A 19683-nucleotide genomic window follows, 5' to 3' on the forward strand; every position below is an offset into this window, starting at 1 on the left:
CTATCAGCATCAGTGTATATTCCATTTGATTAAAAATGGGTTTCTATTAGGATAGAGGAGATACAAAACAAACGACATGGAATGCGCGATTTTTTTGTTTATAATATCATCTTACAATCAAAATTTTTTGATGATGGCTTCTCAACAGTGATGCAATGTTTACTGATTCGAAGTTACCTGCAAGGATCAAAGCTTGCGGTGTACGATATTTGTCCTATTCTGTTCAAATTGAGATTAAGCTATGTCGCAGTCGCATTACATTTATCATTTTATTAGTGACGCTTTTCATTTAAGGTAATACGGGAAACCATGTTAATTCAGCTATCTTTCGTATCTTTTATCATCATTACCCTTGCAACTTTGATGATGCAAATCTTCACTTCCAGTGGAATGATCTAACTGAAAACTTAGTCGATTGTACATCACATGTAAGTATACAAACGATCAAATTTTCAGCCCATTTGATGCAGTAGAATTCGAGATTTGCATCTTCAAAGTTTGAGAGCAATGATTGATGATTCTGATGACGCCCCGTAAAACCTTATGGAAAGTTTCCAGTTGCCGAAGTGGAGCGGTCAAATTAAATTCTTTTTTTTTTTTCCATGAGTAAGATTAACAGCAGATATAGTATGTCCCTCTGACCTTCGTCCACGCGGAATAATACAACGCAAGCCCGTGAACAAAGGGGAGGGGCCTTTTGCCGAAATTGGGTAAAACCCCTCCCTTGGTGCTACTTCTGTGCACGGGCCTGATACAACAGAATATATTTTCGCGCAGACAAATGACAGGTAAGGTACACCGGGGCAAGTTGAAACGGGTGGGGCAAGATGAAACAGCGGGTTAACATGATGTTATTTAATGATGGTAAACAGCTTGAATGCCATGACACATTGTTTTTGATTCAAACAATCTTTTGGCGAAAGAAAAATTTCCAAATTGTATTGAAAACTATTTCAAAACTTCGCGTTTCATCTTTCCCCACCCGTTTCAACTTGCCCCGGTGTACCTTACATTTGATTTGCATTACAACTTCTAATTCTAAATTCTAATTTAGAAGCATTAACTCCTAAACTACCAAGGGTCCAAAAAAAGTCGGAAGTCCAACTTTGACAAGGCATTTCTCGGCCGTTTTTCAACCGATTTAAAAACTTTTTTTTGCGATGGAACCGGACAGGTTTCAAGATCATTGTCCATTTTAAAAAATATAAAATAGATGCGTCTACCCAAAGTTATTAAGCAAAAGGCACTTCCTAGTTTTTATGAGAGCGCATTTTTTGCGCACATTGACCAATAAAACAAAATTTAAAGCGATGACATATGGTTTTTTCGACTCTAAATCATGCGTACAGCTGGAGTGAACATGTTTATGCAAAATTATTTATTTTTCAGTACACTGATAATTTACCTTACTCAAAAAACTGCTAAAATACCCTATTTTCCACATAAAATAAGCAATAAATCAAAATTCAAAGCGATGACATATAGTTTTTTTGGTCTTAAATTGTTCGTAGGATTGTACTTGACATTTTTGATGAACAATGAAAATGTTCTAATTACACTCTTATTTTGTTTAACCCGGAAAACTAAGAAAATTCCATACATTTTACACAAAGTAGTCAACAAAACTTAATTTAAATCGATAACATGTAGTTTTTTAGCCTTGAAATGTTCGTAGCAGATTGGGAGACATACTTGAAGAATAATAGTGATGTTTTCATTACACTCAAATTTTTATTCACTCAAAAATCAACGAAAGTACCAAATTTTTTTCGCAAATTGCTTAACAAAAACGATGGCTTACAATGCAATGTAGTATTTTACCTTTAAATTACTCGTGAAAGCGTACTGGACGTTCTTGATGAGTAATAGTGATGTTTTCATGACACACTTAATTTATTTTACTCGAATAGCTACAAAAATACCATAGTTTTCATACAAAACAGTCAATAAAACAAAATTTAAAGCCATAACATGTAGTTGTATGCCCTTCAATTTTCCGTTACAATGTACTGAACCTGTTTTTGATAAAGTGATGATGTTTACATTACACTCATATTTTATTTTATATAAAAAAGCACGAAAATACCACAAAAAAAAAACGAATAAGCCAAAATTTAAAGTAATGATATGTAGTTATTCAGCTTTGAATTTATCGTAGTAGTTTAGTGGATTTATTTGAACAATCCTAGTGAATTTTTTATTACACTCATATTTTATTTCACTCGGAATACTAGAAAAATACCACATTTTTCACACAAAGTAGTCAACAAACTACTATAAGGCAATGCATTCTGGTTTTTTGACTTGAATTTTTTCGTGAAATGACACTCTTATTTCATTTTACCAAACAAGTTTTTAAAATACCATAATTTTCTTACAAAATGGGCAATAAAACAAAATTAAAAGCAATGACATGTAGTTGTTAGTCTTAAAATTTTCCGTTGGAATGTACTAGACATGTATTTGATAACATTTTGATATTCACATCACATCCACGTTTCGTTTTACTAAAAAATCACGAATGTGCCATATTTTCCACACAAAATAGCCAATAACACAAAATTCAAAACAAACACATGCAGATTTCTATTACTGGCTTTTTTGTACTAGTTTTAGGTTATCTACTACCTGAAAAAAAAATACAAGGCAAAACGAAAATTCACCAGGGATTTTTTTATTTATGCGTCTCCTGAACATGCAGTATCAATCACCAAAAACTAAACGGAAATCCCGTGAAAATGAATAAAAGTTACGAACTTAATTGGTTTCTAAAGCTAAGGTTAGGTTATGTGTCTTTATTAGAGATTTTCAGCCTTCTTTTATTCCTGTTCCTTGGGATTCCTTTTCAAATTCCTCTCGGAGATTCCTATCGACGTTTTTACCCTAGATTCAAACAGTTCTTTCCGGAAAAATTCCTGGAGAATATTGCAGGATTTCTGCAATCCAAATATTGTCTCCTGAAGGTTTTTACAAGAATCCCATAGATTTTCTTCCAGAGGTTTTCCCATATTTACTCTCTGAGTCTCTCGTTGGATTTTTCCTCCTGCGTTTTGCCCAAACAAATTTTCGTGGAATTTGTTCTCTTTTCTCCGGGAATATACATCAGATGTTGTCGTAGAATTTTTCTTTGAGTTTCTCTAAGGTTTTCTGAATTTCTCTTGAAGGTTTTCCGCGATTTCTTCTGGTATTTATCTTGGTTCTTCTCCATGAGATTTTTCCGGGATTTCTAAGGTTTTTACAGAAACTATTGCTTGGATTTCAACTGAGGCTTCTCCCGGATTTTTAAGGTGTTTTTCACGAGTTTTCTGAAGGAATTGCTTTTAGGATTTCTCCCGAATCTTTAAGAAATATCAATGATTTTTTTTCTGGAGTTTCTCCCCGGATTTCTACAGAAGTTACATCCGGGATATTTTATAAATGTTCTTGCGAGAGTTTTTTTTTAGGTTTCACCTAAGATTACTCTCGGAATTTGTGCTCTAGAAACTGAAATACAGAGTTCCAAACTTAAGCATTTTGTATGAAAATCGGTCAATGCGTCCGGTACTGTACTTTTTAGAAGTGTTTCTAAAAATAAAATAAAATAAAATAAAAATAAAATATTTGACACTTGAATTTTTTTTCACTATAAGATGCAGAGAACAAAACCAGTGACAACCTTAGACAACCAGACACAGCAATTGATGAAAAAAATCACAGACAACAGACGTTGAAAATTTTGATTTTTTTTAAATTTGATACTTTATTTCATTTTTACTATCAGATGCGAAAACCAAAACCAATGACAACCTTAGACAACCAGATACAGCAATTGATGAAAAAGTCACAGACAACAGACGTTGGAAATTTTGTTTTATTTTTTTTTTAATTTGACACTTTAATTTCTTTTACTATCAGATGCAAAAAACAAAACCAGTGACAACCTAAGACAACCAGACACAGCATTCGATGAAAAAAATCACAGACAACAGATGTTGGAAATTTTGTTTTATTTTTTTTAATTTGACACTTTAATTCGTTTTTACTATCAGATGCAGGAACCAAAACCAATGACAACCTTAGACAACCAGACACAGCATTTGACGAAAAAAATCACAGACAACAGACGTTGAAAATTTTGTTTTATTTATTTTTTAATTTGACGCTTTAATTTCTTTTACTATCAGATGCAACAGTGACAACCTAAGACAACCAGACACAGCATTTGATGAAAAAAATGAAAAATTAAAAAAAAAATTGATAAAAAAAATGTAAATATAAGCTGCATTGAATTCACTGAATAAAAAACTATTAAAAACATTGAAAAATGTAATGCTTTTCTAATTTAAAATCTACAAGCGTGAATAAGACATGAACCGTTTATATTGAAAAAAAAACACTTGCCACAGGCGCTACTGCGTCCACAAATAAACTAGTAAAAGTATAAATAACAAATTGAGTCAGTACTTCACCTGAGTGAAAATCTCAGTGCTTTTAGCTATCAGAAATAATTATCTGTGAAAAATATTTTTTTTTACGGCACATCAACATGTGACTATGTGCTGCGTATAGTAAGTTCTTTTTATTTGAGTTGTTTTTGATTTTTTATAAACAAATTTAGAAAACAACGAGTGTAATTGAAAGATCACTATTGTTTATCAAACAAGTCAAGTACTTTTTTACAAAAAATTTCATAGCAAAAAAACTATAATGCATTGACTCCAATTTTTATTTGATGACTACTTTGTGTGCAAAATGTGGTATTTTCCTAGTATTTTGAGTGATATAAAATATGAGTGTAATAAAAACATCACTAAGGTTGTTCAAATGAATCCACTAAACTACTACAATATATTCAAAGTTGAAAAACTACATATCATTGCTTTAAATTATGGCTTATTCGCTTTTTTGTGGTATTTTCGTACATTTTTTTTTAAAACAAAATATTAGTGTAATGTAAACATCGACATTTTATCAAAAACAGGTTCAGTACATTGTAACGGAAAATTTAAGGCCATACAACTACATGTTATGGCTTTAAATTTTGTTTTATTGACTGTTTTGTATAAAAATTATAATATTTTTATAGCTTTTCGAGTAAAATAAATTAAGTGTGTCATGAAAACGTCACTATTACTCATCAAGAACGTCCAGTACGCTTTCACGAATAATTTAAAGGTAAAAATCTACTTTGCATTGTAAGCCATTATTTTTGTTAAGCAATTTGCGTGAAAAATGCGGTACTTTCGTTGATTTTTGAGTGAATAAAAATTTGAGTGTAATGAAAACATCACTATTACTCTTCAAGTATGTCTCCCAATCTGCTACGAACATTTCAAGGCTAAAAAACTACATGTTATCGTTTTAAATTTAGTTTTGTTGACTACTTTGTGTAAAAAGTATGGAATTTTCGCAGTTTTCCGGGTAAAACAAAATAAGAGTGTAATTAGAACATTTTCATTGTTCATCAAAAATGTCGAGTACAATCCTACGAACAATTTAAGACCAAAAAAACTATATGTCATCGCTTTGAATTTTGATTTATTGCTTATTTTATGTGGAAAATAGGGTATTTTAGCAGTTTTTTGAGTAAGGTAAATTATCAGTGTACTGAATAATAAATAGTTTTGCATAAACATGTTCACTCTAGCTGTACGCATAATTTAGAGTCGAAAAAACCATATGTCATCGCTTTAAATTTTGTTTTATTGGTCAATGTGCGCAAAAAATGCGCTCTCAAAAAAACTAGGAAGTGCCTTTTGCTTAATAACTTTGGGTAGACGCATCTATTTTATATTTTTTAAAATGGACGATGATCTTGAAACCTGTCCGGTTTCATCGCAAAAAAAAGTTTTGAAATCAGCTGAAAAACGGCCGAGAAATGCCTTGTCAAAGTTGGACTTCCGACTTTTTTTGGACCCTTGGTAGTTCGCGGGAGTTTTTACCCCCTCGGTAGTTTAAGTGTTAACGGTGTAACACCTTATTCCTAACTTGTCATCCACAAACTGTTCAACTAGTTTGAAGTGGAATTAAATTTTTCAAAAATTGAGATCTCAGTGGGTTTTCAAGTTTTTAAGCTGAAATTTTGTTCACATTAAGGGGAATAGTTGTACTATAAAATGTATTGATGGACATCCCTCTGCACCCTCCCCCCCCTGGTGGCTTTTTTCGTTTTTTTCGGAAATGTTCCGTGAAATTGTTAAAATACATTACTTTTGTCATTGAAGAGTAGGTTACGGAGCTCTTTAATGTCCGATTTACATTGGTGATCAAGTCCAATAAACCTAGATCACCCCAAGGCTTTCAATACGTTGTGAAACTTAAGGCTCTGTAAGCGCTTGAATGTAAACAATGCAATTAAATCATGGGACAATTATGCAGAATACTCTAAGAGTCGCAAGACATAAGCGGGCTGCTGTTTACGATTTGTTTGGATATTCTAGGATATCCAAACTAACCTGGAGTTACGATTTATATGGTCAACAGGATCTGCCGCACTCCAATTCAATATAACTTTGCGGCATTTGACCGTTATGTTCCTAGTTGACCGAGAAATACTTTCTACGGTTTCGGAACATTTCAGGGTTTGCAAAATGTCCTGAAGTTCAGGACTTTCAAGGTCTACAAAACCTACCGCAATCACCATGTCAACTACGTTGGTGATAATCGGTCATTGTTATCCATGATACTCCAAAATGTTATGAGACAATTTTTCTGAGGTTCTACAACATTGTAAAGTACGCAAATTGTCCTAGAGTTCAGGACTTCCAAGGTCTACAAAATCTACCGCAATCACTATGCAATATACGTTAGTGGTTATCGGTCATTGTTATCTATGATCCTCCGGAATGTTACAGGAAAATCTTTCTGAGGTTGTACGATATTGTAAGGAATGCAAAGTGTCCTGAAGTTCAGGGCTTTCAAGGTCTACAGAATCTACCGCAATCACTATGCAATATACGTTAGCGGTTTTCGGTCAGTGTTATGCATGGCACTCCGAAATGTTACGAGAAAATCTTTCTGAGGCTGTACAATGCAAAATGTCCTGGAGTTCTGGACTTTCAAGTTCTGCAGAGTTTTCCTCAATCGCCATCAAATCTATATCTGCAATTCAGTAACAAATTTTGAAAACGACGTATAATCAATGGTGTAGCATTGATTATACGTCGTTTTCAAAATGTGTTACTGAATTATTGTTTTCTGATATCCATGATGCTTCCCAACCTAACGGTTGTCGCATATTATATGTTTGCTAAGTGTCCTGAACTGCTAAACTTTCAAGTTCTACAAAATCTACCTCAATCGCCATTCAATTTAGGTTTGCAGCTATAGTCCTCATATTGTTCAGGACTTTCTAGTTCTACAAAATCTACCAAACATACATACAATTATTTGTTCAACATCATTAAGGCAAGACATAATCAACAATAGTACGCCACAATTCTCGGTTTGTGGCTGCCGCTCTCCATCCTCGGTCGCGCCCAATGCTCGCCAAGTCACGCTCCACCTGGTCCGCCCATCGTGCTCACTGCACTCCACGCCTTCTTGTGCCAACCGGATCTGTTACAAACACCAGCTTTGCAGGGTTGTTATCTGGCATTCTTGCAACATGCCCTGCCCACCGTATACATCCGACCTTGGCAACCTTCTGGATGCTGGGTTCGCCGTAAAGTGCAGCGAGCTCGTGGTTCATCCTTCTCCGCCACACATCGTTCTCCTGCACACCGCCAAAGATCGTTCTTAGCACGCGTCGCTCGAAAACTCCGAGTGCTTGTAGGTCCTCCTCGAGCATGGTCCATGTCTCGTGCCTGTAGAGGATCACGTCTTAATAGCGTTTTGTACATGGTGCATTTGGTGCGTGGATCAATCTTTTTCGACCGCAGCTTCTTCTGGAGCCCGTAGTAGGCCCGACTTCCGCTGATGATGCGCCTCCTAATTTCACGGCTCACGTTGTTGCCAGCCGTCAGTAAAGATCCGAGGTAGACGAATTCCTCCACCACCTCGAAAGTATCCCCGTCTATCGTAACATTACTACCCAGACGGATCCGGTCGTGTTCGGTTCCGCCTATCAGTATATACTTTGTTTTTGAGGCATTCACCACCAGTTCGACCTTTGCTGCTTCGCGTTTCAGGCGGGTGTACAGCTCTGCCACCGTTCCAAATGTTTTAGCGATAATGTCCATGTCATCCGCAAAGCACACAAATTGACCGGATTTTGTGAAAATCGTTTCCCGGCTGTTGAGCCCGGCTCGTCGCATCACACCTTCCAGAGCGATGTTGAAGAGTAGGCATGAGAGTCCGTCACCTTGTCGCAGTCCCCAGCGAGATTCGAATGAACTGGATAGTTCACCCGAAACCCTTATGCAGTTTTGCACACCGTCCATCGTTGCTTTAATCAGTCTAGTCAGCTTCCCAGGAAAGCCGTTTACGTCCATGATTCTCCATAGCTCTGCGCGGTCGATACTGTCGTATGCCGCTTTGCAGTCGATGAACAGGTAATGCGTTGCGACCTGGTATTCACGGCATTTCTGGAGGATTTGCCGTACGGTAAAGATCTGGTCCGTTGTCGACCGGCCATCGATGAAGCCAGCTTGATAACTTCCCACGAACTCATTCGTTATAGGTGAAAGACGACGGAAGATGATCTGGGATAGCACTTTGCAGGCAGCATTTAAAATGGTGATCGCCCTGAAGTTCTCACATTCCAAATGGTCGCCTTTCTTGTGAATGGGGCAGATTACCCCTTCCTTCCACTCCTTCGGTAGCTGTTCGGTTTCGCAGATCCTGACTATCAGCCGATGCAGACAAGTGCCCAACATTTCTGGGCCTGCTTCACTGGCGTCGTCGTTTCTTCCGTTGCCGTGGGCTCCCGTGCCTACGTTCTCCACCCCGTTCAGGTGCTGATCGAAGTGCTGCTTCCACCTTTCGATCACTTCACGTCCGTCCGTCAAGAGGCCTCCGTCTTTATCCCTGCATATTTCGGCTCGCGGCACGAAGCCGTTGCGGGATGCGTTGAGCTTGTGATAGAACTTCCGTGTTTCTTGGGAACGGCACAGCAGTTCCATTTCTTCACACTCCGCTCCTTCCAGGCGGCGCTTTTGCTACCGATAGAGACGGATCTGCTGTTTCCGCTTCTGTTTGTAACGTTCCACGTTCTGTCGAGTCCCTTGCTGCAGCATTACCGCCCTCGCTGCGTTCTTCTCCTCCAAAACCATTCTGCACTCTTCGTCGAACCATTCGTTCCGTCGATTCCGTTCCACGTACCCGATGGTGCTCTCTGCTGCATCGTTGATAGCTGCTTTCACTGCACACTTATTTCTGAATTGCCTGTTCGGTACTTTTTGACGAGATTATAACAGCAGTACGATCTCAGTAGTTTCGGTAATCGATTTTACTGAGGTTCAGTAAAACAACTGTCAAAATCGTATGGAAAAGGTAAACATTGCATTTTTGCTGAACGAGTTCGGTGCTCAGCAGTTTTAATCTCGTCAAAAAATTGCCGAACTCGGTAATCGAAATTAAGTGTGTGTACTCCAGCAGTCCTCTAAAGGGGCCTCATCGAGCTCGGCCTCGTCTGGCAACGCGGCCTCGAGATTCTGCGCGTATGCTGAGGCGACATCCGATTGCTTCAGTCTTTCTAGGTTGTACCGTGGCGGTCGCCGGTACCGTACATTGTTGAAGACGGAGAGTTTTGAGCGCAGTTTGACGATCACCAGATAGTGGTCGGAGTCGATGTTGGCGCCACGATAGGTCCTGACGTCGATAATGTCGGAGAAGTCTACCAAAATCGCCATTGAATCTGTTCAGGTGGTTTACGATTATTTTTATCCATGGTACTCCGTAGTGCTACGAGAAAATCTTTTTCAGGTTGTACGACATTGTAAGGTATGCCAAATTTTCTAGTGTTCAGGACATGAATGATTAAAGTATCTACCTCAATCACCATTCATCTCATTCAAGTCAACAAGTTCTGAACTTTTATGTTCTACAGAATTTACCTCAATCGCATTCAATTCACGCTTGCTGCTTACCTCTGCTGTTGTTTAGGGTGTTCCGGAATGCAAGAAGAAGCCTTTTTTTGATGGCTGTCGGACACTATATGGTTTGAAAATGTCCTGGATGTAGACTAAGATCTGCAAAATCTACTGTTACCTCCATTGAATCTACGCTTGCTGCTTATCTTTGTTGTTATCCGTGTTGCTTCGAAATGCAATAAGAAGTTCTTTTACGGTTGTCAAACATTGTGAGGTTTGAAAAATGTCCTTAAGCTCAGAACATTCAAACCCCATAGCATCTACCGAAATGCCGTTCTACGCTCGAGATATTTGATCATTTTTATTTATCGCACAAGTTTTTTAGAATCATCCCAATCGCCATTGCATTTATGTTCACAGTTATTGTTCATCAATAACCATGGTTCTCCGCAATCTAACGAGAAGTCTTTTTAGGATTATCAGACATCGTGAGGTTTACAAAATATACTGAAGCTCAGGGCTTTCAGGGTCTACGAAATCTGTCACAATCGACAACTAATCTTCGCTTGCGGCTTATCCGGCAGAAGTTCAAGTTACGGTTGTTGGGCATTGTAAGGTTTGCACAATATGCTGGAGTTTGAAACTTTCATATTTTACAGAGCCTACTACAGTCGCTATTCAATCAACGCACCACCATTAGCCTGGTACACGATTTATATGGGAAAATACAAGAAATGGAAAAACTCAAGCTCCTGTATACTTTTTGAGTTCCACTTCGGTCCCATATCAACTGTGCAAAATTTCAGATGGATCGGAAAAACTATATTTTAGCGCCAGCCATTCGTAGTTTTCCATACGATTTACTATGGGGAAAGTTTACTCCTGCAAAGAAAAATCGCTAGGAGCCATCCCTAGATCCTTAAAAATAAGTCGATGAATGATTTCTGTAGAAAACTTCACTAGGAATCAGACCTTCGAAGACAGCAAACCGATGCGATGTTCGTGGAAAAAGTTATTAAGCCTTACCCGATCGATAAAATAACGAGATTTTATTATTTATTGTTATTCCTTACATGTTAAACAGCGTTGGCATGACATTCGGTTTTCAATCAATAACTTTTTCCACATGCCTTAGATCACTTTGCGGTCTTCGGAGGGTTTGTTCCTCGTAATATTTCCAACAGAAATCATTCATCGATTTATTTTTAGGGTTTAAGGGGCATCCTGTGGCGATTTTTCTTTGAAAAGGTGATTTTCCCCATAGTAAATCGTATGAAAACTTAAAACGGCTGGCGCTAAAATATAGTTTCTCCGATCGAGCTGAAATTTTGCACAGTTGATATGGGGCCAAAATGGTTGGTTGTTGTTCCGTTGTCACTAGACCCGGGGACAGCTTGCCAGAGTTATTTCATTGATGTCATCAGGGGAAGCGTCACTTCAATACTCGAACACCGGAACTAAATAACGTGGCCCGGCGGTACACCGAACAATGACACTGTCGCATTTATTGTCACGTCTGTCTAACGATCGAGGGCCTATCTTGCGGCCGCGACTCCTCGTGCCATCTTGTCCTTGTGGGTGACAAAATCGAAAGCAAGAACCTTAGCACTTCGGTTGAATCCTTGCCGCTGTCACGGGTCCAATGCCCAATGAGCTGAATCGATTCTCACCGCCACCAGCAAACTCATTGATCTGAGGTTGCAATTCGTCGCTCATCATTATCCTTTGGTCTAGTTTGATTAAATTTTCCCAAAACATCCTCGCGCCGAATTTGAAAATTGAAAAAAAAAATCCAGAAGAACGACAACAATCAATTTGTAATGTAAATAACAATTATTATCCTAGTTACCCATGGCAGCCCATGGCAATCGTGAATGCGCCCGCAAAAAATGGTTATGCGCAGGGTAACTAAGATGAAAAATGCGCACCCCTTATTAAACTGCATGACATTTAGTTCACCCGTTGACTAATAGATGGCGCAGTCATCGTTGTTTCCGACTGAATACAAGCACTGATGGACAAGTGGGAAATCTATGTACAGTTGACTCTCTACATCTCGATATTGAAGGGACCATCGAGATAGGGAGATATCGATCTCAAGAACAATTTTGTAATGCACACTAGATTGAAAAATCGTCCGTAACTAGGAAAAACCGTCAACAAACAGATGTCACTTTACCTTCACAGAATGTTTTGCACCTAAGAAACGAGATCTAGCAACCTGTAAAAACGGGAATATCGACATATGGAGAGAAAATCTCGAACAAAAACGAACGAGATCTCATCGAGATAGAGAGATATTGAGATAAGGAGATATCGACATGTAGAAAGGTAAAATATATGCAGATTGAAGGGACCGACCAAACCATCGAGATAGGGAGAGATATCGAGATGTAGAACATCGACATGTGGAGAGTCGACTGTATTAATTATCTATGATCGTTGCAAACTTCACTATATTCGACAACCGAAAAAAGGCTTATTGTTAAGTTCTGGAGGATGGATATTGAAGGACAATTACTGCAAACATAGATTGCATGGTGATTGCGGTAGATTCTGTAGACCTTGGAAGTCCTGAACTTCGTGACATTTTGTAAATCTTGAAATGTTCCGAAACCGTAGAAAGTACTTCTTTGTCAATTACAAAGCAACTCGGAACATAACGGCCAAAAGCCGCAAAGTTGTGTAATTTCAAATTTGTGTTAAAGAAATGTCACAATAGCACACAGGGCTGTGATACCAATACGCCTAACAAAAATGTAAATAGTTTTGTTTCGGCCCTGATAAGTTTTTAGGCGTATGGAGGTAGCAAATAAAGAGATTTAAAAAATAACTTGCTTTGCCATAACTCGTACATGACATGTGCTTGGAGGTAATTGTGGACGTTGCAACGTGTGCCATGGAATGTTAAATTCCTCGTACATGTAACATCGAGAGGAATGCAGGTAGGGATTCATGAAAAATACCAGGAAGATTTCCGCAAAGAATCCCTGAAAGAAGTCAGCGATATTTTTCTGGAAAAAATGTCAGTAGGAATTCCTAAAGGGATTCTCAAAGGAATATTAGACGAATTCCTGGAGAAATCCTTTTATAATTCGAGAAAGACTTCTGAAAGAATTCTCTGGATGGGTTTATTTCGGAATCTCTGTGCAAATTCCGGAAAAAATAGCAGGTAGAATACTAGAAAGAATACCGAAAAAAATTCATGGAAGAATGCCTGGAATGCTTTTAGGGATTCTAAAATAAGTCCATGGATTTACTACACGAGAAATTACATGACGAATTCCGGGAAAAAATTAGAGAGAAATCTCACGAATAAATCCGAAAAGAATCAATGGAAAAAAATGGGAAAAATCTTAGAAAGATTCTCTTGTGAATCCTTCGTGATAATCGAGTAGGCATCCATACAGGAATTCCAAGAGAGCCCGCAAGTAGAACACCAGAAGTTCCATTGAGAATTTTGGAGCAATTACCTGGAAGAATTCAGGAACAATCCTTGAATAATTCCCAGAGGTTTTCCTGGAAAATTTATGGAACCTGGAAGAGTTATGAAAAAAAAATCTGGAAAAATGCGGGAAGAATCGGAGGAATAATTCGGAAGAAATTCCTGTACGTATTACGGCCGAAGTTCCTAGAAAAATTATTCGAGAAGTTTATGGAGGAATCTCGGAAGGAAACCTTGGTGAAAGTACACGAAGATTCATAGGGATTCCGCAAGAAATCCCTGGAAAAATGTTGATGATAACCTTTGGAAGAATTCCAAGAGCATTCTTCGCACATAAATTAGACATTGCGCTGGTTATATGGAAAAAATACCAGCCGCCTCCTACTCCTTCATTTGCTGACTGCTAAGAAGTGTTCGATGGAGCTCCTAAGCATTTTGTTGCGAAATACCGGATAATGTCAGAGGGCGTTTTACCTCACCCCAAAAGGCGTTTTGTCTCCTACAATTTTCCGGCACTTAAAAGGTAACACTTTTTTCAATTATGTATTTGAATAAGAAATGTGGTCACGCGGGCCAAAAGTTGAAGTCTCTTAAGAAAGTGAATAAGCTACTATCCGAGACCTAATACACACTCAAAATCAGCATAAATTGATTCTTTGATTTGTCTTTATTAAAGAGACTTTCAAACCAGCATAAATTGAGGTTTATGACCACATATGCCCTTACATACACTATTCTCACGCCGGGAATAGTTTATTTTCGTTATTTTGCAGTTTAAGCTTCCATTCTTTTTTTCCGAGAGCAACATTAAATGATAACTGAAAATCGATTTAACTTGAACAAATTCTCCCAAAAATATTTTCAAAGCAGATTAGGGGACGTCCATAACTGACGTTGCTTTTGAGGGGGGTGGAGGGGGGGGTGTTTGTGATTTTGTTATGAAGTATGACAATAGGGGGGTAGGGGTTTATGTTATGCTACGTAGCTTTCTACAAAGCCGATTGAAAAAAATATATTACCAATAAAGTTATTACTAGCTATTACTAGTATCATTATCCAGTAAATCAAAATAAAAATGCATGAATATTTTTTTTTTCCATTCACATTAATATAATAACAAATCATGGATAAAAATATCGGCTTCATTTCATAAGACATGCAGCTATCGGACGAAACAACTGTATCTGAGAAAATGGTTTTGAAATCCTATGTAAAGTATAATGTATTGTGTATGCAGACAAAAAATAATTTCGCTCAAATGCTTCTCATGACCAATACTTTGTTGGCATTATGGCACTATTCCAGGAGTTCCTAATATAATTTCTACAGGACTTTCTAGAAGAATTCTTCCAGCACTTTTTTAAGGAACTCCCCTAGTAGCTTTGTAAGGAATTTCTCATGGCGTTCTTTATAGGTTTTCCCAACAGACGGATAACACTTCCTCAAGAATACTGGGAATCACAGAAAAAAAACTGCTTTTGTTCCAAAAGGATCAGGAGAAAACTCAGAAGGAATCTCTGAAGGAACTTCCAGAAAAATTTCAGAAGGAACTCCTGAAGGAATCTTGAAAGGAAACAAGGAGGAAACCAGGAAGAGAAAATTCAAAAGAAATTCCGTGAGGAGATCCTGGAGGAATTCTAGATGGAACTTTTGGAAAAATCTTGCATAAACTCCTAGAAGAATGAGAATCTCAGCGGGAGATATTTGTAGATTCTCGGGAGGAACTCCTGGTTCAATTTTTGAAGAAAACACGGAAGAATTTTTTGAAAGAATCCCGGAAGGAATTTCTGAAGGAATATCGAAAATAACTTTTGGGGAATCTCAGAAGATTATCTGGATATAATTCCTGGTGAAATCTAAGAAAGAAAATCATTGAGGAATTCCAGAAAGATCTATGGGAGGAATCCCAAGCCCAGGGATGCCAGATGATTTTTAGAAGAATCTGTATCGCAATTTCCAAAAATCTGTATCCCATACAAAATTTGGGTGAAAAAACTGGATCCCATACAAAAATAACATAGCTCCTCTAGCTCAAAAATCTGTATTTCACATAAAACAAAATCTGTACGGATGCTCAAAAATCTGTATGTTACAGGTAAATCTGTAGATATGGCATCCTTGCCCAAGCCGGAAAAAGTTCCCGGAGTCGTCCCGGGAAAAATCTTGGATAAATCCTAGAAGGAAGTCCTCGAGGAATCCCAGAAGAATCCAGGAAGGAATTCCTGAAGGAATCCGAAAAAAAATCTGAAGGAATCCTATAAACAACTCCTGGGAGGGTTTTGAAAGAATGCTGTTAGGGTTTACTGCAGAGATCTCAGAATGAATATCGGAGTGAATTCCTGAAGGAAACCAAGAAGGAATTCGTGGAGGACTCGCTAAAGGAACTTATTCAGGAAACCCAGAAAGAAGTTACTGATGGAATCTCAAAAGAAAATCCGGTTAAAATCCCTGAAGAGATGTCCGAAGAAACTGCTGGTGGAAAAGAGAAGAAAAGCTTGAAAGAACTCCTGAAGGAAACCAAGGATAAACTTTTAGTAAAATCTAAGAAAAAAAAACTCCTGGAGAAATCTAAGAAGGAACTCCGGAAGGAACTCTTGGAGGGACCTCTGAAGGAACACAAGAAGGAGGAATTATCAAATAGAAATCTAAAGGAAATTCTTGGAGAAATCCCAGATGGAAGTGCTGGAGGTATTAAAAAGGCAAAAATTCTCAAAAATGTTGTTTAACAAGCTACGTCATTTATAGAGGGGGGGGGTATCTGAATTTGTGACGAAATGCTACGAGGGGGAGGGGGTATTAAAAATCGCTTATAAAAAGCTACGTCATTTATAGATGCCCCCTTAACGTAAATTTATGGCGAGCCAATTTTCGCGAGAATACCGAACGCTGTTGATCATTATGTCTCTAAACTAAATTATTGCATTGCACTATTCGTTTGTATATTCTTATATCAAGGCAAGTTGATTACGGTACATACAAATAACATTACTGTTTTTGTCAAGGGTGTCGTCCTATTTAGGAGTCACCTCTTGTTGTTTTTTTTTGGTTGTGCTGATGGTGGAATTCCATTCCAAATTCTTAACATTAGCGACATATGTTCCAATTACTACAGGTTTGACCCCATTGAATCAAGCTGACTTGCTTTGAATCTTTTTTTGCAATGGATGTAGCTTTTGCACTGAACTCGAGTCATCACGTCTGGTGCCAATAATAACAGAGGCGTTTGCGATCGGAGAGCTCTAATTAAGGCGCGACCTTGATTCGATTTTCCTTTTACTCCAGCAAGTTGGGAATTGTTCTACCCAGTCGCTACCTGCCATTAAAGCGGCTTACTTTGCTCTATCACTAGCATGGGAGCTGGATCAACACTGACCAATCCATTGCTGCTACAACGCCTTGAATCTAGAAAGGCTAACCACACACGATTGATGTCGAGAATCAGCCTGCGGGAACCTGCTCGCTAGGGCCCTATAGATATCTATCGTAGTCATCCAAATTTGGCCAACCTCTAATCTCCGATCGCTGAATAATGGGGTATAAAAACAATCGTTACGCCCATCTGTAGAACAACACCCCCAAAACAAACATATAACCAACACCCATCGCGTACGATCATTTCGAGCACTCCTCAATGATTTGTCTACTATCGTACGGATCTTATGGTCATTATTGGAAGTACCAACATCAACATCAGTGACGTAGTCAGAATCTAAATAATAATACATTGTCTACTTCAGAAGTGAAATCCCACTTCTAAAAGAACGAGTCTGGTTCTACCGTAGAATTCAGCGTCATTGATCGTTGTTTTTTTATTCTACGAAAATGTCAATTCCCAATGCTTCAAATTTATTGCAATTACTTCCTGTTAAACTACAACTTAAAAATAGTGAATCGGGATTCACTATTTTTAAGTTGACCCTCGATAATCAAAACTCGTTGTATTTTGTACTAATTTCAATAATTTCTTAGAACGTTTTGTAAATAGTCTTTGACTTGGTTAAAAGTTATGTAACTGACAGGTTGACGTTGAATAATAAATTACAAATTACAAAATGTAATTCATGTAATTCCCATTCTTCCCATCCTACTAGGGTGTTGGAATTAATATGACCCAGAGAGGCTCGCTGAACGTGCACCACGCCATCGTGTTGCGCTTAGCGTAGGGTTAACTGAGCTGTATTACCCTGATTCACGGTAGTATACACTGTGGATGGACGGCTTCTCATATGCCGATCTCGATCCAAACTAACGCGGGTGTAAGTACCTACTTATCGATGCCAGCAAAACTGGTCACGGTTCAGCTTTTAGTTGTTTAGTTGCCAGCCGAACCGCAATGACTCGCGCGAGGCGTGGGACTACACCACCAGGACCCAGCACTGCACTGTTCTGTTCTAACCGGCCGCTATGGTCTAGGACACACTTCATCATTTGCTTTTGATAAGCGGAAATCAATCAAAAATATTGTTTCTCTTCGAGCCGGGGAGCCACGCCTGAAGCTACGATGCAGGATCAAGAGTGAGTACCTACCTACCAACCTGCCTTATATGTGTGGGGCTGGTGCATAACAAGAAACTGGATCAGACGGGGTCTTGATATTGTTATTCACGATCACGTGATCAAGTGTTGACCAGCGGTAGTGCTGGGGCTTAGATGGAATTACTGGTCTGGTTCATTAGAATACACCATGGAACGGATTAAACGATTGAATCAAGTTCGTGGATTAGCAACTACCTACTATCAGATTGAGTGAAGCCTATGCAACGGGTGACGAGATTTTCAGCAAAAAAGTTCCATAAGAAGATTTATTGACTACGGGTGTAGGAAACCTTTAAATGCATTTATTCTTCCAAAAGTTAAAACAGCCTTTGGGCGAGCATCCAGATGTAGTTTTAGTTTTTGTATTTGTTTGGATTTAAAATTTGACCCATCACTCGTTACTTACCTCACCGATCAGGCTAAGGCCGGGGTGGCCTCTGCTGTACATAGTAGCCGTCTCCATTCCACTCGGTCCATGGCTGTTTGTCTCCAGTTCCGCACTCTGCGTAGGGTCCGCAGACCGTCCTCCACTTGGTCGACCCACCTAGCTCGCTGCGCTCCACGTCTTCTTGTACCGGTCGGATGGCTCTCGAGAACCATTTTAGTCGGGTTGCTATCCGACATCCTGATGACGTGACCCGCCCACCGTAGCCTCCCGATTTTCGCGGTATGGACGATGGTTGGTTCTCTCAGCAGCTGATGAAGCTCGTGGTTCATTCGCCTTCTTCAAGTCCCGTATTCCATCTGCACTAGGCCGTAAATGGTACGCAACACCTTCCGTTCGAAAACTCCAAGGGCGCGTTGGTCCTCTGCACGTGGGGTTCATGTTTCGTGTCCATAGAGGACGACCGGTCTAATCAGCGTTTTGTAGATAGTTAACTTCATGTTACGGAGAACTTTATTCGATCGTAGAGTTCTGCGGAGTCCAAAGTAAGCATGATTTCCTGCCACAATGCGCCTCTGAATTTCTCTGCTGGTGTCGTTGCCGGCGATCACCAGTGAGCCCAAGTACACGAATTCTTCAACCGCCTCTATATAAATTCAGGGTGACGGGCGCGGTGATTCCTCACTGGAGCCCTTTGCCATCATGTACTTTGTCCTCGACACATTAATGACTAATCCGATTCGTCTGGATCCACTTTTTAATATCAACATCATCAGCGAAACCAAGCAGCTGAACGGACTTCGTGAAAATCGTTCCACTCGTGTTTATCCCCACTCTCCTAATTACACCCTCTAAAGCAATGTTGAACAGCAAGTACCAAAGACCATTACCTTGCCATTGCCCTCTGCGAGATTCGAAGGGACTCGAGAGTGTCCTTGATACTCAAACTACGCACATCACTCGATCCATCGTAGCCTTGATCAACCGTATCAGTTTATCCGGGAATCCGGATTCGTGAATAATCTGCCATAGCCGATCGATTGGGTGCCCGGCCATTTGGCCGAATGCCGTTTGGCCGAATGCCATTTGGCCGAATGCCATCTGGCCGAATAGTCGTTTGGCCGAATGTCGTTTGGATGAATCATGATCGAAAGAATTCATAGGATTTTTTTGACATTCTAACTACTAATATGATCATAAGAAATATTTCCTTCTTTCAATCATAGACTATTCTTTCTAGTTTTGACATTGAGGGATTAGTTGACATTGAAACTGACAAAATTTTATCAAAGATTATCCCTTCTTTGAATCATAGGCTGTTCTTTCGAGTTATACTGATGCGGGGAACAGCGGCATGATAAGTGTAG

The 19683-nt window shown here is 39.0% G+C and overlaps 1 protein-coding gene across 1 annotated transcript in view; it reads left to right on the top strand.

Annotated features, from left to right (window-relative positions):
* LOC109412946 (uncharacterized) overlaps positions 1 to 19683 on the top strand; it is a 72707-nt gene that overhangs the window by 1406 nt on the left and 51618 nt on the right. The window lies entirely within an intron of this gene.

This window comes from Aedes albopictus, chromosome 1 (assembly GCF_035046485.1).
Source record: "Aedes albopictus strain Foshan chromosome 1, AalbF5, whole genome shotgun sequence".
Lineage (NCBI taxonomy): Eukaryota > Metazoa > Arthropoda > Insecta > Diptera > Culicidae > Aedes > Aedes albopictus.